Below are 6,529 nucleotides of genomic sequence, written 5' to 3' on the forward strand. Positions count from 1 at the left end.
TTGTCTGAAGAGGTCATGACATATGGATAACATCTGTGTCATGCTCCTCAAACCACTGGCTGACCACATGTGCTCTGTGTGTGAGGGCATTCAGGAAATAAATGCTGCTACATGGTTTGGAAATGATCGCTCAGTACAAATAAGTAGCGCTTAGCATTGAGCTTGCCTTCTAAAGGAATGTCTATACCCAAACCGCGCTAGGAAAATATGTTCCACAACAGTACGTAGCCACCAGAACCCTTCCCTGTTGGAAACACGCACTTGGGGCTACAGAGTTCTTTAGATTGGTGTGACATATCCACTTATCCATGTGTCGAGAACATGGTGACTGACCATATTACTGACCACCAACAAAAGTTGGTGGTCCATTGCCTTGACTTGCTGGGTGGGATGAATGGTCTATGACATCCTGCTCTGTGGGGTTCTAGTCAGATTGCCTTTGATTAAACTGGCTTCCTGCAGCACAGAATTTCCAGTCATTTCAGCTGCAATTTCTTGCCTGTTTTGCGATGCACTAAATTAATACCTATATCAAGATCCTGGACTATGCTCTTTCACCCACTGTTGCTCTTTATTGATGATGTTTTTTCACTGCTGACATCACCTTAGATATGTAGCTCGTGAAACATCAGTAAGTTGAGCTGTTTTGGTGACTGAAGCTCCCTCCAAGTGTTTTTACTCACTACCTGGAATCTTATTGTGCCTGATTCATTAAGGAAAGTAAAGCAAAAAAATGAGTAACTTTGAACCTTGGCAAAACCATGTTGCAATGAAAGGGGAGCAAATGAGTTTATTATTTTGCAGTTGAATACTGGCTGTTTTTTAATATAGCGCACAAATACTTGATAGCTTTATTTTTACACTGACAATTAAAGTTGATCTAGGACATGCCCTACCCCCACTATAAATCTGTTCCTACATTTTAAATGTACCTACCCCTCCAATGCGACATGGTTTTACCAAGGTAAAAATGTACTAATTTTTTTTGCTTTCCTTTCCTTAATGAATCAGACCCATTGTGTGTACATGTGCATTTTTGTATTGTACATAATTTAGCAATATCATGGGTGGGTGTGTTGTAAAGAAACACAAGAAAATTATAGAAAGCTAGATAGAGAGGCATTAGAATGAGGACATACAAAGGGAGAGATGAAGCAAGAGAGAAATAGAAAGACTGAGATGATAATATAAGAGCATAGAGAATGAGATTTTAGTATAAGAGAACAGAGAATGACATAGTAACATAAGAGCATATTATTATGGCGTTAAGCCCACGACAGTGTATACATGGCAGTAATGTTCCGTCTTTCATTTTTTACAAAGAAGAAGCCCGTTCCGGCCATAGATGTTGAAGGTCTGATGAAGCCACGTTGCAGATTTTCTTTAGCATACTCAGACATGGACTGTGTCTCGGGTAGAGATAACGGATAAACTCGTCCTCGAGGAGACCTGGTCTGTAGCTTGAGGTTGACCAGGCTGCAGGTCAATGGGGCAGTCCCACGGTCGATGGGGAGGAAGAAGTTCAGAACAAATTTTATCAAAACATCCAGGAAAGAAGAATACTGATCAGGGAGTGTCGTGAGCCTTGAATGCGACAAGGTAGAGATGGTTCCCAGAAGACGGACACGAAGAAGACATTTTTGGAAACAGGTGGGACCCGAAGACAGAATCTGGGAGGTGGACCAATCCATTCAGGGGGGAATGCCGCTTGAGCCACGACACGCCCAGGATTATGGGACTCGTGGTAGCAGCCAGAACGTGGAAGGAGATCTGTTCCTGATGTAAAGCATCTACTTGAAGTGTAAGGTGCAGACTTCAATGGTACCATTGGCAATGCAAGATCCGTCAATAGCAATAATAGAAACAGGAACCTTCAGGGAAACAACGGGTAAGGAACCCCGTGAGATTAAAGAGAGAGAGAGAGATGAAATTCCCAGCTGAGTCTAATAGGCAGAGGTGTGAATAAGACCCAAAGGCCCATGTAGAGGGACAGGAAAGCAACAGATTTTAGGAATTTTTAAAATGGGAGAGGTTTTAGAAGTACCCAGTCTGACCTCTCCAGAGCAGGTTAGGGTCTGGCGTTTCCCGACCTCTTGGGACAGACGTTGAGCAGATGACCTGGGTCTGCACAATATATACATAACTTGTTCCTAAGTCTTCTGTCATGTTCCTCTGGGGTCAGACGAGAAAGTCCAATTTGCATGGGTTTGTCCTCAGGTATAAAATGATGAAAGCGAGGTGCTAATTTATCCGCAGGACGATGGCAGCTGTCTCTCTCAGAAGATCTTTCACGAAAATGGAGATCCACTCGATTACATAAGGAGATCAGGGCGTCTAAGGTGGTTGGAAGTTCCTGAGGGGCCAAGGCATCCCATTTTGTTTGTGAGACCTTGCCAGAAGGTGGCCACTAAAGCGTCATCATTTCATCGAAGCTCTGATGATAAAGTCCGAAAGTGAATGACGTACTGGGCCACAGAGCGAGAGCCTTGGTGGACTCTAAGGATACTAGAAGCTGCGGAAGTAACCCGTCTGGGCTCATTGAATATTTAACGGAATGCAGAGATGAATTCTGCGCTGTCTGCGAGGAGTGGGTTATCGCGCTTCCAGAGTGGAGATGCCCAGGCCAAAGTCTGGCCTGACACTAGCGAAACTAAGTATGCCACCTTGGACTTCTGAGTTGGGAAGTTGTGTGGCTGTAACTCAAATTGTATGGAGCATTGGTTAAAGAAGCCCCGACAAGATCTGGGATCTCCATCAAATTTGGAGGGAGAAGGTATCTTTAGCATAGAGGAAGAAGCAGAAGGAGCCTCAGGCGCTGAAGGGTTCCCCACAGGTGCAGATAAGGTGCTGCAGGTTCAGGAGCCTGCAAGGAATCCATACAAGCGGCTCGGGTTTGGAAATACTGCAAGAGAATGGCATCTTGCTGTCCCACTCTGTTAACTAGATGCTGAAGCATATCTTTGGCTGACGGTTCCCCAGCAGGATCCAACATGGCCTGTTCTTACAGTCACGGTCCAGTAGAATTGGATCCTAGGTCTGCCCAGTTTAGCTCTACTCCCAGCAGGCGCAGAATCTAATGGACCGATGGCCTTCACCTGGGACCACTGTAAGGTGGTTTGGTCTTTGTGGCGTCTGCCCTCACTAAAAAGTACCATGCGAAACAGTTAAGGAGTAACAGGAACAAGAAGTTGTTTGGCAGAAGAACCACTGGAATGGTGGAAGATACACGGAGGTGTAATAGTCTGTGGACAGCAGGTAACACAGGAATGCTGATTAACACAAGAGGTGAAATAGTCTGCAGACTGCAGATTTACCACTGGAATGGTGGAGAATATTAGGTATATAATATTAAGTATATATATGGACAAAAGGATTAAAAAAATAATATAGGACACCTAATAAGTGAGATGGGTGAATTGATAAATGATACTAAGGAAAAAGCAGACGTATTAAACACGTTCTTTTCTTCAGTATTTACTAGAGAGGAACAAATGGTAGGAATAATACATAAAAATGGAAATTAAACCGTACCATTAATTAATACTTGATTGACAAAGGAAGAAGTCCAAAGGCGACTGAAGAATATTAATATAAATAAAGCTCCAGGTCCAGATGGCATACACCCAAGGGTTCTTATGGAGCTAAACTCAGAAATAGCTAGACCGCTATTCTTAATATTCATAGATTCAATCTCATCAGGCTCAGTACCAAGGGATTGGCGAATAGCAGATGTGGTGCCGTTGTTTAAAAAGGGGATGAGATCACAACCAGGGAATTATAGACCTGAAAGTCTGACATCAATAATGGGGAAACTACTGGATGGTATATTAAGGCATAGTATTCAGGATTACTTGGTGCGCAATAAGATTATTAGTGGGAATCAACATGGATTTGTGAGGGATAGACCAGGGTAGCACAGTAGATGTGGTCTACTTAGATTTTGCAAAGGCCTTTGATACAGTGCCACACAAGAGGTTTGTTTACAAAATAAAGGAACTAGGTCTAGGAAACAACATTTGTACTTGGATCGAAAACTGGTTAGAGAATAGGGAACAGAGAGTTGTGATAAATGGATTATTTTCTAATTGGTCAAAAGTTTTAAGTGGAGTACCTCAAGGTTCCGTGCTGGGGCCACTCCTTTTTAATATATTTATTAATGACCTTGGTGATGGTTTAGAGGGTAAAGTTTCTATTTTTGCAGATTACACTAAACTCTGTAAGGTAATAAAATCAGAGCAAGATGTAGCTTCTCTACAGAGATACTTAAATAAACTGGAAGACTAGGCGGCCAAATGGAATATGAGGTTTAACATAGATAAATGTAAGGTTATGCATTTAGGGATCAAAAACAAGCACGCAATCTATAAATTAAATGGGATTAATTTAGGGGAATCTATAATGGAAAAGGATTTGGGAGTGCTCGTAGACAGTAGACTTAGCAATAGTGCTCAATGTCAATCAGCAGCTGCAAGGACAAATAAAGTATTGGCATGCATAAAAAGAGGCATAGATGCAAGGGAAGACAGTGTAATCTTGACACTGTATAAATCGTTGGTAAGACCTAACCTTGAATATGCAGTACAGTTCTGGGCACCACTCTATAAAAAAGATATTTTGGAAATAGAAAAGGTTCAGAGAAGGGCAAGATGTTAGGAGGAAAGATTAGCCAGTTTAGGCATGTTCACTTTACAAAAGAGGCGTCTAAGAGGAGATATGATTACTATGTAGAAATACATTAAGGGTTAATGCAGAACTTTCATGGGAACTGTTTACCCCAAGGACTATACACAGGACACGCGGTCACCCCCTAAGGTTAGAGGAGAGGAAGTTTCACAACCACAACCAAGAAAGGAAGGGGTTCTTTACAGTAAAGGCAGTCAAGATATGGAATTCACTGCCAGGGAAGATTGTGATGACAGATTCAATAGATATGTTTAAGAAAGGAATAGACAATTTTTTAGTGGAAAAGTGTATCCAGGGATACGACCGTTAATTAAAATGAAGGATAGTAGTGGATATAGGGAAAAAATAGGACTGCAATATTGGGTCTGGAGGATTTTTCCCTCTAGACTTCAGATTGAAACAGATTGGTGGTTGCTTAATCTGGATTAATTTCAAATATATGGGATGGTAGTATAAGAGTTTAGAGAATGAGATGGTAATATAAGAGCAGAGAGAAAGAGATTTCAGTACAAGAGGATAGAGAATGAGATGGTAATATAAGAGCATAGAGAATGAGATTTTAGTATAAGAACATAGAGAATGAGAGACTGACAGAGGAGATAGCAAGAGACTGAGAGGAGAATAGAGAATACGAGACAGAAAATAGGATAACCATGGAGAGAGATATAGGATCAAACAATGAGAGTATGAAAGAGACGAGGCTATACTATAAGAGAGTGACAGGGAGGAGAATAGATAATGAGATGGTAAAATAAGAGCATAGAGAGTGAGAGAGTGATAGAGAGGAGAATAAAGAATAAGATGGTGATAGTGTAGATAATAGAACAGAACAGTAGATAATTGGGGAGAAGAGGCCAAGGGAGAGAGGAAGATAAACAATGGAAGAATGATAAAGAAGGAAAGAGTGGAGAGAATAAGAGGAGCGGAGAAGAGAGAGAAAGAAGGAGAGAGAGAGAGAGAGAGAAGGAGAGAGAGAGAGAGAGAAAGAAGGAGAGAGAGAGAGAAAGAGAGAGAGAGAGAGAGAGAGAGAGAGAGAGAGAGAGAGAGAAAGAAGGAGAGAGAGAAAGGAGAACAACAACAGAAAGAATAATAGAAGAACGGAGTGAAAGAGAACGATAAGAGAATGAGAGAGAGATAGAAAGAAGAGAAAGAGGAGGACAGAGAGAAAGGAGAGAGAGAGAGAGATCCATAGATCAAGTTATAGAGATAGAAATATAACATGAGTGATAGAGAGTTGGAGAGGTTACTGTGGACTTTCTATCCCACTCGGGGCCCAGAAAGTACCTGGGGATAAATGTATCAAACTGAGAGTTTTCCGGTGGGTTTAAAAAACCAATCAGATTCTAGCTATTATTTATGCATTCTACAAAATAAGAGCTAGAATCTGATTGGTTGCTATTGGCAACATCTCCACTTTTTAAACCCGCCGGAAAACTCTCAGCTTGATACATTTACCCCCTGGTCACCATTCAGGGATAATATAAATATGGGACAAGGAGGATCTGAAGGAAGACATTCAGTCAGTGAAGCGAGGAAACTACCATCAGGTTAATGTGAGAAAACTTCATATTCACCTCTTAGTCTGACATCTATCTCAGTGCAGGAAACATCTTCCCATCAGAATCCATTTACTTCAACCATCTGTCACGATGTAACGTTTGCAAAGTAATAGACCCCGATGACTGGTAACCCCTGACCCCCGATAGTGTGATAACGATACACTACAATGTGTAACATGTGTTAAAAAAAAAGCAGACCTGGTCCGTAGCTTGAGGTTGACCTGGATCAAACAACAGCCTTACATGCAGATAGTCTGCAATACGGCTCTTCAATGGTTTTGGAAATA

The sequence above is a fragment of the Mixophyes fleayi genome, chromosome 9 (assembly GCF_038048845.1).
Source record: "Mixophyes fleayi isolate aMixFle1 chromosome 9, aMixFle1.hap1, whole genome shotgun sequence".
Taxonomy (NCBI): domain Eukaryota; kingdom Metazoa; phylum Chordata; class Amphibia; order Anura; family Limnodynastidae; genus Mixophyes; species Mixophyes fleayi.